This window comes from Rattus rattus, chromosome 3, assembly GCF_011064425.1.
Source record: "Rattus rattus isolate New Zealand chromosome 3, Rrattus_CSIRO_v1, whole genome shotgun sequence".
Taxonomy (NCBI): Eukaryota; Metazoa; Chordata; class Mammalia; order Rodentia; family Muridae; genus Rattus; species Rattus rattus.
The window spans coordinates 105147317-105162675 of record NC_046156.1 but is presented as its reverse complement, the minus strand read 5'-3'; the positions used below and the strand labels follow the sequence as shown (position 1 = coordinate 105162675).

The window sequence follows — 15359 nt, the reverse complement described above, 5'->3', positions numbered from 1 at the left end:
ATACAAGCAGCATGCAGAAAATCAAATGGAGTGGGCCAGAATAGAAAATCTACTTGTCACATAGTAATTAAAACACCAAAATGCACAGAACAAAGAATATTGAAAGTAGTAAAAGTCAAGTAAAATATAAAGGCAGACATCAGAATTACAGAAGATCTTCAGTAGGTGTCATATAGACCCTAAGAGAACAAAAATGCCAACCCAGGCTACTATACCCAGCAAAACTCACAATTACCATAGATGGAGAAACCAACATATTCCAAGACTAAACCAAATTTAAGCAACATCTTTCTTCTAATCCAGCCCTACGGATGAAAATATAAGGAAAAGTACAAAACAAGGAGGGAAACTACACTGAAGAAAAAGCAAAAAATTAATCTTTCAAAACAAACCCAAAGGAAGAGAAACATAATTTTACCTCTAACAACAAAAATAACAGGAAACAACTATCATTGGTCTCTAATATCTCTCACCATCAATGGACATGTCCCCAATAACATAGGTGCACAGACTGGTTATATAAACAAGACCCAGCATTTTTCTGCAGACAGGAAACACACTTCTGTGACAAAGACACATATTACCTCAAAGTAAAAGGATGGGAAAATTTTTTTCCAAGCAAATGATCCTAAGAAAAATGCTGGATTAGCCATTTGAATATCCAACAAAATAGACTTTTAAACCAAAGTTGTTCAAAAAGAGAAAGAAACTACATACTCATCAAAGGAAAAATCAACCAAAATAAACTCTCAGTTCTGAACATCTATGCCCCAAATGCAAGTGTACCCACATTTGTCAAAGAAATATTACTGAAGATCAAAGCACAGATAGACTCTCACACAGTAATAGTAGGAGATTCAACATCTCTCTCACACCAATGGACAGATCATGTAAACAGATAATAAACAGAGACATAGTGAAACTAAAAGAAATTATGAGCCAAATGAACAACAATATCAATGAACCAAATGGATTTAACAAACATCATGGAGCATTTCACCCTAAAACAAAAGAATATAACTTCTCAATACTACATGGTACCTTCTCAAAAATTGACCATATACTCAAGACAAAAAGCAAACCTTCACAGATACAAGAACAGTGAATTAATCCCATATATTTTATTAGACCACCACGAGCACAGGCTGGTGTTCAATAACAAACAAAGAAAAACAGAAAGCCCACATACATGTGGAAGCTAAACAATTATCTACTCAAGGAAAACTCAGAGAAGAAATAAAGAAATAAAAGACTTTTTAGAATTCAAGGAAAATGAAAGCCCAACATATCCAAACTTATGGGATACAATTAAAGAAGTGATAAGAGGAAAACTCATAGCTATGAGTGCCTCCATAAAGAAATTGGATAGAGCATACATTAGCAGCTTGATAGCACACCTAAAAGCTCTAAAACAAAAAGAAGCAAATTCACCAAGGAGATTAGATGGCAAGAAAAACAATCAAACTCAGGGTTGAAGTCACCAAGTATAAACAGAACTATACAAAGAATCAACAAACTAGGAACTAGTTCTTTGAGAAATCAACAAGATAGATAAACCCTTAGGCAACTAACCAGAGGGCACAGAGACAGTATACTAATTAACAAAATCATGAAGGAAAGAGAGACATAACAGAAATTGAGGCAATTCAAAAATAATCAGATCCTACTACAAAAGACTACATTCAACAAAACTGTGAAAACCTGAATGAAATGGATGATTTTCTAGACAGATACCAGGTACCAATTTAATCAGGATCAGATAAACTATCTAAACAGTTCCATATCTCCTAAAGAAATAGAAGCAGTCATCAAATATTGCCTAACCAAAAACGTTCAGGACCACGTGGTTTTAGTTCAGAATTCTTTCAGACTTTCAAAGGTCCAATTCCAAAACGTCTCAAACTATTCCATAAAATAAAAAACAGAAGTAACACTACTCAATTCTTTCTATATTGTGACAGTTATACTGATACTTAAACAACAAAAAGACCCAACCAAAAAATAAATCTACAGACCAATTTCCATTATGAGTATTGATGCAAAAATACTCAGTGATATTTTTACAAACCAAATCCAAAAACACATCGAAACAGTCATCCACCATATTCAAGTAGGCTTATCCCAAGAATGTTGGGATGGTTCAGTGTACGAAAATCCATCAATGTAATCCACTATAAAAACAAAGTCAAAGAAAAAACCATATGATCATCTCAGTAGAAGCTGAAATACCTTTGAAAAATAAAACACACATTCATGTTAAAAGTATTTGTGAGATCAAGAATTCAACCTTCATAACTAAATATAATACAAGCAATATACAGCAAAACAAAAGGCAACATCAAACTAATTGGAGAGAATCTCAAAGCAATCTCATTAAAATCAGGGACAAGACATGGCTGCCTATTCTCTCCCTTCCTATTCAATATAGTACTACAAGTTCTAGCCAGAACAATTAGATATCAAATGGAGATCAAAGGACATGAATTGGGAGGAAGGAAGTCAAGACATCAATATTTGCAGATGATATGATAGTATAAATAAATGACTCCAAAAATTCTACTAGAGAGCTCCTACAGCAGATAAACAATTTTAGCAATGTAGCTGGATATAAAATTGACTCTTAACAAATCAGCAGCCCTACTCTATTCAAAGGATAAAAGGGCTAAGAAAGAAATAAGGGAAACAACAACTTTCATAATAGTCGCAAATAATATAAAATATTTTTGTGTGACTCTAGCCAAGCAAGTAAAATCTCTTTATGACAAGAACTTCAAATCCCTGAAGAAAGAAATAGAAGAAGATAGAAAGATCTCCCATGCTCATGGACTGGCAGGATTAATATAGTAAAATTGGCCATCTTACCAATCTACAGATTCAATGCAATCCCCATCAAAATTCCAAATCAGATTTTTATATAGTTAGAAAGAGCAATTTTCAAATTCGTTAGGAATAACAAAACAAAACAAAACAAAAAAACAGGATAGACAAAACTGTTCTCAACAATAAAATAACTAGGCGAATCACCATTCATAACCTCCAGCTGTATTACAGAGCAATAGTGATAAAAACTGTATGGTATTGTACAGAGACAGGCAACTAGATCAGTGGAACAGAATTGAAGATCCTGAAATGAACTCACACACCTATAGTCATTTGATCTTTGACAAACAAGGTAAGATCATCCAGTGGAAAAAAGACAGCCTTTTCAACCAATGGTGCTGGTTCAACTGACAGTGTGCATGCAGAAGAATGCAAATTTATCCTTTATCTCCTTGTACAAGCTCAAGTCCAAGTCAATCAATGACTTCCAACAGATACACTGAAACTAATAGAAGAGAAAGTGGGGATGAGCCTGGAAAAAATAGGCACAAGGGAAAATTTCCTGAACAGAACACCACCAATGGCTTGTGCTTTAAGATCAACAGCCAATGAATGGGACATCATACAATTGTAAAGCTTCTGTAAGGCAAAGGACACTCAATAGGACCAAAGGGCATCCCACAGATTGGGAAAAGATCTTTACTAACCCTACACCAGTAGAGAGCTAATATCCAAAATATACAAAGAACTCAAGAAATTAGACTCTAGAGAAATCCTATCTCATTATGATAATAGAGTCTTTTAAGTATGATATAAATAACTCACTGAAAGAAATACAGGAAAACACAGGTAAACAGGTAGAAGCCCTTAAAGAGGAAACAAATAAATCCCGTAAAGAAATACAGAAAAACACAATCAAATACAAGGAGGAGTGGAATAAAGCAGTCCAAGACCTAAAGGTGGAAGTAGAACCAATAAAGAAAACACAATTGGAGGCAAACCAGGAGATAGAAAACCTCGGAAAGAGGTCAAGAATTACAGATGTAAACATCACCTATGGGATCCAAGGGGCAGAAGAGGAATCTCAGGTGTGGAAGATACCTAATAAAAGATTGACACAACTGTCAAAGAAGATTCAAAGCATCCAGGAAATTCAGGACACAATGAAAAGGCCAAATCTAAGAATAATTGGAATAGAGGAGAATGAAGATTCACAGATCAAAGGACCTGAAAACTTCTTCACCAAAATCATAGAAGAATCTCAACCTAAAAAAAGAGATGGCCATAAAGGTATAAGAAGTCTATAGAACACCACATAGATTAGACCAGAAAAGAAAATCCTCTCATCACATAATAATTAAAACACTAACTGCTAAGAATAAAGGAAGGAAGGAAGGAAGGAAGGAAGGAAGGAAGGAAGGAAGGAAGGGAAGGGAAGGGAAGGGACAGAAAGAAAGAAAGAAAGAAAGAAAGAAAGAAAGAAAAGGAAGGAAGGACAGACAGAAGAAAGAAAGAAAGAAAGAAAGAAAGAAAGAAAGAAAGAAAGAAAGAAAGGAAGGAAGGAAGGAAGGAAGAAAGAGAAAGAAAGAAAGAAAGGGAGGAAGAAAGAAAGAAAGAATGAATATCAAAAGTTGTAAAGGAAAAGGGCCAAGTAACATACAAGGTAGAGGTATCAGAATTACACCAGACTTCTCAACAGAGATACAAAAAGCCAGAAGAACCTGGTCAGAGGTCATGGAGACTCTAAGAGATCACAAATGCCAGCTAAGTAAGTAAATAAGTAAGTAAGGCCATTACTATACCCAGCAAAACTCTGAATCAACATAATGGAGAAACCAAAATATTCCAGGACAAAATCAAACTCAAAAAGATCTATCTACCAATCCTGCCCTGCAGAGGATCCTAGAAGGAAAGTTCCAATATAAAGACAAGATATTAACCATCTCACAACGAAGCCAAAAGGAGAGAACCACAAGAACATAAAGCCACCTACTAAAATAAACATATCAGAAACCAAAAGTCAATTGTTTTTAATATCTTTCAACATATCTGAACTCATGGGAAACAATGAAAGCAGTGCTAAGAGGAAAACTCATAGCACTAAGTGCCCTGGTAAAGAAACAGGAGAGGTCCTACACTAGCAACTTAACAGCACACCAGAGAGCTCTAGAACAAAAAGAAGCAAATACACTCAAGAGGAGTAGACTGCAGGAAATAGTCAAACTCAGGTCCTAAACAAACCAAATAGAAACAAAAAGAACAATATAAAGAATAAAAACAAAACAAAACTGGTTCTTTGTGAGAACCAACAAAAAAGATAGCCAAACTAACTAAAGGGCCCAGAGGCAATATCCAAATTAACAGAACAAGAAATGAAAAGAAAGACATAACAACAGAAATGGAGGAAATTGAAAAAAAAATCAGCAGATCCTACCACAAAAGCCTATAATCACCAAAACTGGAAAATCTAGATGAAATGTATGGTTTTCTAGACAGCACATACCAAAGTTAATCAAGAGGAGGTAAACTATCTAAACAGGCCCATGTCCCATAAAGAAATAGAAATCATTAAAATCTCCCAACAGAAAAGCCCAGAACCAGATGGATTTAGTCCAGAATTCTATCAGACCTTCAAAGAAGACCTGATATCAATATTCCTCAAATTATTCTATAAAGTAGAAACAGAAGGAACACTACCTAATTCATTCTATGAAGCCAGAATTACTCTGATGCCTAAAGCACAGAAGAACCCAACAGGAAAAGAGAACTTCAGAGCAATCTTGCTTATGAATATCAATGCAAAAATAGTCAATACTATTCTTGCAAACTGAATCCAAGAACACATCAAAACCATCATTCACCATGATCACAAAAACTTCATCCCAGGGATATAAGGTTGATTCAATATATGAAAATCCACTAACACAGTCGACAATATAGATAGACGCAAAGAAAAAAATCACATGATCATCAACAGCCAATATCAAATTAAATGGAGACATAATTGAAGCAATACTACTAAAATCAGGGACCAGACAAGGCTACCTACTCTCTCCCTACCTATTCAGTATAGTCCTCAAAGTCCTATCCAGAGCAATTAGACAACAAAAGGAGGTCGAGGGATACAAATAGGAAAAGAGGAAGTCAAAATATCACTATTTGCAAATTACATGATAGTATGTATAAGCAACCACAAAAATTCTACCAGAGAACTTGTGGAGCTGATAAACAACTTCAGCAAAGTGGCTGCATACAAGATTAACTCAAACCAATCAATAGCCTTACTTTATCAAAATGATAATCAGGCTGATAAGGAAATTAGTGAAACAACTCCCTTCATAATAGCTGCAAATAATACAAAATGTCTTGGGGTAACTTTAACCAAACAAGTGAAAGATATATATGACAATGATTAAAAGTCTCTCAAAAAAGATCTCAAAAATCTCAGAAAATGGAGAGATGGCTCATGCTCATGGATTGACAGAATTAACATAGTAAAAATGGCCATCTGCCCAAAGGCAGTATACAGATTCAATGCAATCCCCATCAAAATACCAAGACAATTCTTCAAAGACATGAAAAAAGCAATTCTCAAATTTATCTAGAAAGTTAAAAACACCCAGAATAGCAAAAACAATTCTTAACAATAAAAGAACAGTTGGGAGAATCACCATCACTAACCTCAAGCTATACTACACAGCAACAGTGATAAAAACTCTATGGTATTGGTAAAGAGACATGTTGATTAATGAAATAGAATTGAAGACCCAGAAATAAAGCCACACACACACACACACACACACACACACACACACACACACACACACACACACACAAATGGATACACAAAATGTGGTTCATTACTCAATGGAATACTACTCAGCTATTAAGAACAAGGACATCCTAAGTTTTGCAAGCAAATGGATGGAACTATAAAATATCATCCTGAGTGAAGTAACTCAACCCAAAAGGACATGCATGTTATGTACTCACTAAACAATAGATATTAGCCAAAGAAAAGTACAGAGTACCCAAGATATAGTCCACAGAACTCTAAAAGGTCAACAAGCTGAAGTACCCTAGTTAGGATGCCTTAGTCCAACTTGGGAAGGATAAGAAAACAATCACAAGAGGGCAGTGAATGAAGAACTTGGGAGGGAAAGGGGACCCGGGGTGGGGATGGGGGAGGAAGAGAGTAACATGATCTGGAATTGGGTTGGGGGGAAAGAACTGAACCCTTTGGTCCAGCAAAAAGAATGGAAAGAGGCAACCAGGGAGGTAGAAGGACTCAGGACTCAAATGGAGGGACCTCAGATGAAATGCTCTACAATGGAGAGAGGGAACTTGTAGAGCCTACCTCCAGATAAAAGGCAGGGCACTGAGTGAGGGCTGGGGTTGACATCCACAGTCAAAATTCCAACTCATAATTCTTCCTGTCTGAAATAAATGAGGGGATAAAAATGGAGAGAAGACTGAGGAAAAGTAGGTCCAATGACAGGCCCAAAGTGGGATCGAGCTCAAGGCGAGGCTGCAAGGCCTGATACTGTTACTGAGGCTATGGAGCTTTCACCAAAAGAGAACTACCATGACTGCCCTCTGAAAGACCCAACAAGCAGCTGAAAGAGTCAGATGCAGATATTTGCACCCAACCAGTGAACAGAAACTAGTGACTTCTGTGGTTGAATTAGGGAAGAGTTGGAAGAAGCTGAGGAGGAGGACGACTCTAAAGTAAGACCAGCAGTCTCAAGTAACCTGGACCCCCGAAATCTCTCAGGCACTGGACTACCAAGAAGGCAACATACACCAGCTGATATGAGGCCCCCAACACATATACAGTATAGGACTGCCAGGTCTATGTTCAGAAAGAGAAGATGCTCCTCACCCACAAGAGACTGGAGTCCCAGGGAGCTTAGAGGTCTGGTGAGGTGGGGAGTGGGGGAATGCGGAACATCTTAGTGGAGACAAGGGTTTGTGAAAGAGTTATAGGATGAAGAACAGTCAGATCGTGGACCAGAAGAGGAATAAAATCTGGATGTAAAATGAAAAGATTAAATGAAAATTTAAAAAATTAAATAAAAGAAAAAAAATAGAGAGGAAAACAGAATTTTCAACTGAGAAATATCCCATGGCTGAGAAGCACTAAGAAAATGTAAAACCTCCCTAGTCATCAGGGAAATGGAAATCAAAATGACCCTGAGATTCCACCCCACACCAGTTAGAATGGCTAAGATAAAAAACTTGTATGACAGCAGATACTGGCAAGAATGTGGAGAAAGAGGAACACTCCTCCATTGTTGGTGGGATTGCAACCTGGTACAACCACTCTGGAAATCAGTCTGGAGGTTCCTCAGAAAATTGGACATAGTACTACTTGACAACCCAGCTATACCACTCCTTGGCATATACCCAAAAGATTCTCCAACGTATAACAAAGACACATACTCCACTATGTTCATAGCAGCCTTATTTAGAATAGCCAGAAGCTGAAGAGAACCTAGATTTCCTTCAACACAGGAATGGATACAGAAAATGTGGTACATTTACACAATGGAGTACTACTCAGCTATTAAAAACAATTACTTCATGAAATTCTTAGGCAAATGGAGGGAACTAGAAAATATCATCCTGAGTGAGGTAACCCAGTCACAAAAGAACACAAATGGTATGAACTCACTGATAAGTGGATATTAGCCCCAAAGCTCGGAATACTCAAGGAACAATTCACAGAGCATATCAAGCTCAAGACGAGGAAGATCAAAATATGGCAGCTTCAGTTCTTCTTAGAAGGGTGAACTAAATACTTATGGGAGGAAATATCAGGACAAAGACTGGAGCAGAGACTGAAAGAAAGGCCATCCAGAGATTGTGCCACCTGGTGATCCATCCCATATGGAGCCACCAATCCCAGTCACTATTGCTGATGCCAAGTAATACTTGCTGACAGGAGCCTGATATGGATGTCTCCTGAGACACTGCCAGAGCCTTACTGGTAATTGGACTGAGCATGGGGACCCCAATCAAGGAGTTAGAGAATGCTTGAAGGAGCTGAAGGAATTTGCAACTCCATAGGATAAACAACAATATCAATCAACTAGAATCCCCATAACGCCCAGGGACTAAATCACCAACCAAAGAGTTCACATGGAGGGACCCATGGGCCCAGCTGCACATGTAGCAAAGAATGGCATTGTCTATAGGAGGAAAAGCCCTTTGTCCTGTGAAGGCTCATTTTCACAGTGGAGGGTAATGCCAGAGTTGGGAGTGGGTGGGTGGGAGTGGTAGCAGGGGTAAGGGAGAGGGAGGGTAGAGGATAACATTTGAAATGTTAATACATAATATAAAAAAATCTAAAAACAACAACAACAAAATAAAAACAAGGAACATGCTCCACTATGTTCATACCAGCCTCAATTATAATAGCCAGAAACTGGAAAAAAACCCAGATGTCTCTCAAAAGAGGAATGGATACAGAAAATATGGTACATTTACACCATGAAGTACTACTCAGCCATTAAAAGTAGCAACTTCATGAAATTCTTAGGCAAATGGATGGAACAAGAAAATATCATCCTAAGTGAGGTAACACAGTCACAAAAGAATACACATGTTATGTACTCACTAATAAGTGTATATTAGGAAAAAAATCTCAGAATACCCATGATATAACTTACAGATCATATTAAGACTAAGAAGAAGGAAAACCAAAGTGTGGATGCTTCAGTCCTACATATATGGGGGAACAAAATAATCATGGGAGATAAAGGGTGGGAGGAAATTGGGAGGAAGAGAGGAGGGGGGATAGGGAAAAAAGGGACATCATCAGGTGTGGGAGGAGATGGGGAGATATATAGAGGGTCAGGAAATTGACCTTTGTGTAGCAATGGGAGATGAAGAGCTAGGGGCAGAATGTCCCAGATGCCAGAAAAGGAAGAGGGTTCCAGGACCAGATGGGGATGACGTAAGCTGAAATACACAACAAAGGGGAGAGAGAACCTGAAGAGACCATGTTCAGAGGTTAGCCACAGCCCCTGATTGAGGGATGGGGCCACCAATCCTTCACAGAATTTTAACCCTGTTTTGCTCCTGTCTAAAGGAAATACAGGGGCAAAGAGTGGAGCACAGACTTAAGGAAAGACCATTCAAAGACTGCCCAACTGGGAATCCATTCCATATGCAGCCTCCAAACCCAGTTACTTTCTGATGCCTAGAAGTGCTTACTGACAGGAGCCTGATATGGATGTCTCCTGAGAGGCTCTGGCAGAGCCTTATAGATACTACAGATGTGCATCCTTGCAGCCAACCATTGGACTGAGCATGGGTTAGGGGAAGGACTGAAGGAACTGAAGCAGATTGCAACCTCATAGGAAGAACAATATCAACCAACCGCCCCCCCACCCCAAAACTCCCAGAGACTAAACCACCCACAAAATAATACACATGGAGGGACCTCTGGCTCCAGCTGCATATGTAGCAGAAGATGACTTTGTCTGTTATCAACAGGAGGGGAAGCCCTTGGTCCTGTGAAGGATTGATGCTCCAGCTAGAAAATGTTAGGGCGGGAGTGGGTGAGTGGGTGGGCACCTACCTTCATAGAGGTAGATGGAGAGAGGGTGAAATGGGGATTTTCAGGGGAAATTGGGAAAGGGAATAACATTTGAAATGTAAATAAACAAAATAACCAATAAATAAATAAAAATACAGTACAAAATAAAAACCAATTACATTAGTAGAGAAACTTCAATGAAATAAAAAATGTACTTTCAAAGCCGGGGAAATGGATCAGTAGGTAAAATCTTTGTTAAATAATCATGAGCATCAGGGTTTGGATTTCAGCACACACATTTAATTGTGCATCTGTTTGTTTTTTCTACACCAACATGAAAGTGTAGACCAGTGGATTCTGGATGCTTGTTAGCCAGCCAGTCTAACAATAGCAAACACCTGCTTCAATGAGAGACTCTGACTCTAAAATGAAGTACAGAGGAGAGAGGTGGGGGGGGAGGGAGGGAGGGAGGGAGGGAAGGGAGGGAATGCAGGGAGGAGGAACCTGCAAATACATGTTTATAAACAAGCACACATGCATGCAGGAACGTATTCAGATTGTGGGTATATAATCTTTCTGTGCACCTCACAAATTAGTTCGAAGTCTCCATTAATTGAATCTTACGTGTGTGTGAGCATTGTTTAATACTGTCCTCATCCCACATGAACAGCAACAACTACTACAACCACCCCAACACCGCGCAATGACTGCCCATTAAGTACAAATGCACTACAATTAGATAATGTTTAAAAGTTGACCTTTCAATTATTCTGGACAAACACAAGTCCTCAGCTAAGGATGGCTATAGATCACCTTTAGGGAATATAAAATGAAATATTTCCCTCCTCGTAGGAAGTTTACTGGACAGAATTGATCTGAAATATTGTAAGGTGTTTAGGTTTTTCTTTTAATAGATTTGGGAAATCCTCATATTTTTGGCACCCAATGATTTTCTTTGCAAGATGTATGTTTACCTTATTTATTTGCCTAAAATCATTACTGTTTGTGAAAGAATATATGATTATTTCAAACCTTCCTGTAGAGTTATCCTTGTTAGTTCATAATTTTGGCATTTCCTTTTACAAAGCTTAGTCTGGACCTGAGTTCAGTCATCAGACCTATGTGCTTTTAAGGAGAGCAGCCACTCCCACAGATTGTTCTCTCACCTCCAACGGGTTCAGCTTGGCATGCCCATACTTATACACTTTCTATACACAATGTACATAAACACCATTAAAAAAACTATTTGTAAAATGTGCTGTCTATTTCCTCTTGTGACTACTTAGATGAACAGATTGTAAAATAAATGGGACTTGTGAGGCTAAGTGATTAGTGGTCAGGGCTTCTGTTAAATATCACTGTTTTCTTAATATGCTTTCACTGGAGAACAACAGTGCAACGATGATCAGGGTCCATACTGAATCTGGGCATCTGTTTTAGTCAGCAGCCATCATCAACCATGAGACAAATGAGTGAGATGTCTGGGAACTTAGGACCTCCGCTCCTCTGTTCTCCGCCTAAACTCTCCAGTGACCTATGCACTAGGGATTTTTTTTTTTCTAATTGACTCATTAGCCCATGTTTCCATGAACAAAAGAAATACATAATTTGTTAATAATTTATATATTAATTTTTGCAATGGATTAGATAAATAAATAAATGGATTAGATATAGTAAGTCTTTAAATGACTCATTTGTTCTAAGACTAGATGATTTCATTGTATAAGAATAATCATATAGAAAGAGAAATAGACAATACCAGATCTCCATAGCACATGATAATCAAAATACTATATGTTCACAATAAAGTATTTAAATGTCAAAAACAAATAGAATAGAATCAAAGACCCAGAAATAAACCCACATACCTTGATTTTTGACAAAGAAGCCAAAAACATACAGTGGAAAAATAAAGCATCTTCAATAAATGGTGCTGGTTTAACTGGCTGTCTGTATGTAGGAGAATGTAAATAGTAAAAAAAGAGTGGTAATTTAGATTTTTAGTCCATCTGTCTCTGAATGGGCAGACATATTTTCATACATCATTATTTGTGATTACTAATGACTGGCAAGAGCCAGCGTATTTTCATATATTGATTTCAGATTTTCTGTAGATATACCAGGAAGTGAGAACAGCGCATCTAAGTCCTATTTTAAATTTGTTATGAAACGCCTCATTAGTGTCGCATACTGTAGCTGTAGCATTGAAGATATTCCACCAACAATGCCTCCAGTTTTACCAGCAGGTTGTATCTTTTATTGCTTTGTTTCCTGTCTCTTTCTGCGATCAATGCTGCCATCTGTAAGGTGATCTTAGGATGTGGATTTTATATTACTGACTAATGTTGCTAATCAGCTTTGTTTCCCTTACTCATCTTCTCAGAGATACTGCTGCTTGTTTTCAATCAAGTTATTGATTTTTGTTACTACCAAGAAATAGTACTCCTTCATATCTTTTGGAGACCAAAATGTGACTAAGCTACTTACAAATGTTTTTCTATTGCAATGGTTCCTTTTACACCCTATTTCCTTGGCAGTGCAAGGACCTTCATTTTAATGTCTTTTGAGCTGCCCAGTTTTGTGTTTGTTGACTGGATTGTGGATATCATGTCTAAGAATCAATTCTGAGAAACTTACTCTGTTTTTCTCAGAACTTGCACAGTTCCAGGGCGTCTGTTTCAGCAACTACTTCATGTGTGCTGACTTGTTCAGTTTTTTTGGGTGTTTTCTTTTTTTTCTTTCTTTCCATTTTTTTTTACAATATGAAACTCTAATATATTTATATATTTATATATATATATGTGTGTGTATATGTATTATATATATGTATTGTGCATATATGTGTGTGTGTGCATGTGAAAATATATTCACAAAAGTATCATAAAATATAAAATGTTTAACAAAGGACCAGTATACACACAATAGGAGAGCAAGAGACTCAGGTTCATAGCACGTTTGCTGCTCAAGTATGAGGAACTGAGTTCAACCTCTAACACTTACATAAAGTAAAATCCAGGGATGGTGATATGCTCCAGTCACCCCAAAGGTGGGCAGGTAGAGGAAGATAGACTCCCTGGGTCTCACTGGCACTCCTTGGCCTAGGATAAATCTATCCCACAAATTCACATTCCCAAGCTCTTGAGCAGCATAGTGCTTGTCATTCAACCTCCCCCTGTACAGCCACCCACACACACACACACACACACACACACACACACACCACACACACACACACACACACCCACACACACACACACTCACACACACACACACACACACACACACACACACACACACACACACACACACACACCACACACACACACACACGCCACACACATATATACACACATCACATACATATGCACATACACACCACACACACACACACACCCCTCCCACACACACACCACACACACCCACACACACCTCACACACACACACTGACATTCACACACATACACACACACACACACACACACACACACACACACACACACACACTCACACACACACTCACACACACTCTCTCACACATACACACACACACACATACATCGTCGGTTACCATGCACATATTTGTATACACACACAAAATATTTTACATAAGAAATATTGAGTTTCAGTATATAACAATAAATTTTGTTGATGAAGTTTCGAAATATTACATTAGTAATCTGTTATTCCTGGAGCCTACATATAAAACTATAGCCCAAGAAGCAAATTATATGCATATATGCACTTTGTAGAGAAAATTAGTCATCTGGAATAACTTTCACAGTAGAAGCCAATAATGCTGCTGTTATTTTCATTCCCAGTCTTTCACTGCAAGTCTCTCCAGATGAGCAGGGAGCCGAGAAAAGAAAATTAGTGGCCATTCCAAGGACATGGCTCTGAGACAATTCTATTCTATTAGTGTGTATACAGCCTTCCAGAAAGTTGTGATTCAGAGCTGCCAAAACATGATCTGCCCAAGAGCAACATTTATTCAGACCATAAAATGGAGAAAGAAAGAAAATTGATAACAGCAACAACAAAAACAACTCCATGGGTCATTTAAACCACCTTCTTAATGTCTGAAAGATTTCACTGGAAGAAAGACTTCTCCTCTATTGGTAGCTTATGTTGAATAAATAATTCTGAATGAACGCAGTCACAAATAGTGAAACAGTTTCATAAATCAAAGGGTAGCTACTTCAGCCATGTGTCTACAGAAGAAGCGCTTACCCCCAGCCCCTCTTCTGCTTGCTTGGACGACTGCTTGTTTGTACAGACGTCCCTCAAGTACCTCCACACTGGTGCTGCTGCCATGTTTATAATCTTCTCGATATGCTTGCTCAAAGCAATTTCACTCCTTGTAACTCATCTTTTGTTCTGATCCTTCTTGTGTTTTCCTGAAAATTATGTTGAAGTGACAGAAAAAGTCCAAAATCCATGCTTTGAGGACTGAGGATAGGGTACAAATAAAAGTATGGTAATTATCAAATGTTTGCTTCCATCTTGGCATTATGATGTGAGTTTTACTGCAATATTTTTCCTTGTAAGAGATTTCTGAATTTTAATACACATTGTCGTTGTTGAGATTAGCTACATGTTGCATTTTATTATCTAAAGTCATACAATCACATCTCAGTAGAGCCATAGTCAATTGGTATGCTGACTCAAGCTTCATATTTTTCTATGTATAAAGAAAGAAACCTGAAAATTTAAATCAGCCTTAAGAGACAAAGCAAACTCATGGTGTACACTACACTTGGGTGACTTACATAAATACATTTGGCAGGACAGTTGACTATTAGACATACCTCTCAATAACATATTTTTCCACTTGTTAAAGCACAGCCATAGTTTAGCAGAACAGTTTCTAGGCAAACTTGCAAAAGGAATCCTAGCCTGAAGCTCACTGCTTGGAAATGGGCCTCTCCTCTGATTAGATTCACACTAAAACCCACCACATGTCAAATCGACTTAAGAATAAAAAGTCCTATCTGCAGAG

General features: G+C 37.8%; 1 pseudogene; it reads right to left on the bottom strand.

The window, feature by feature from the left end:
- LOC116895872 overlaps nt 1-14674 on the bottom strand; it is a 64166-nt pseudogene extending 49492 nt beyond the window's left edge.
- Nucleotides 14675-15359: the final 685 nt, after the last annotated feature.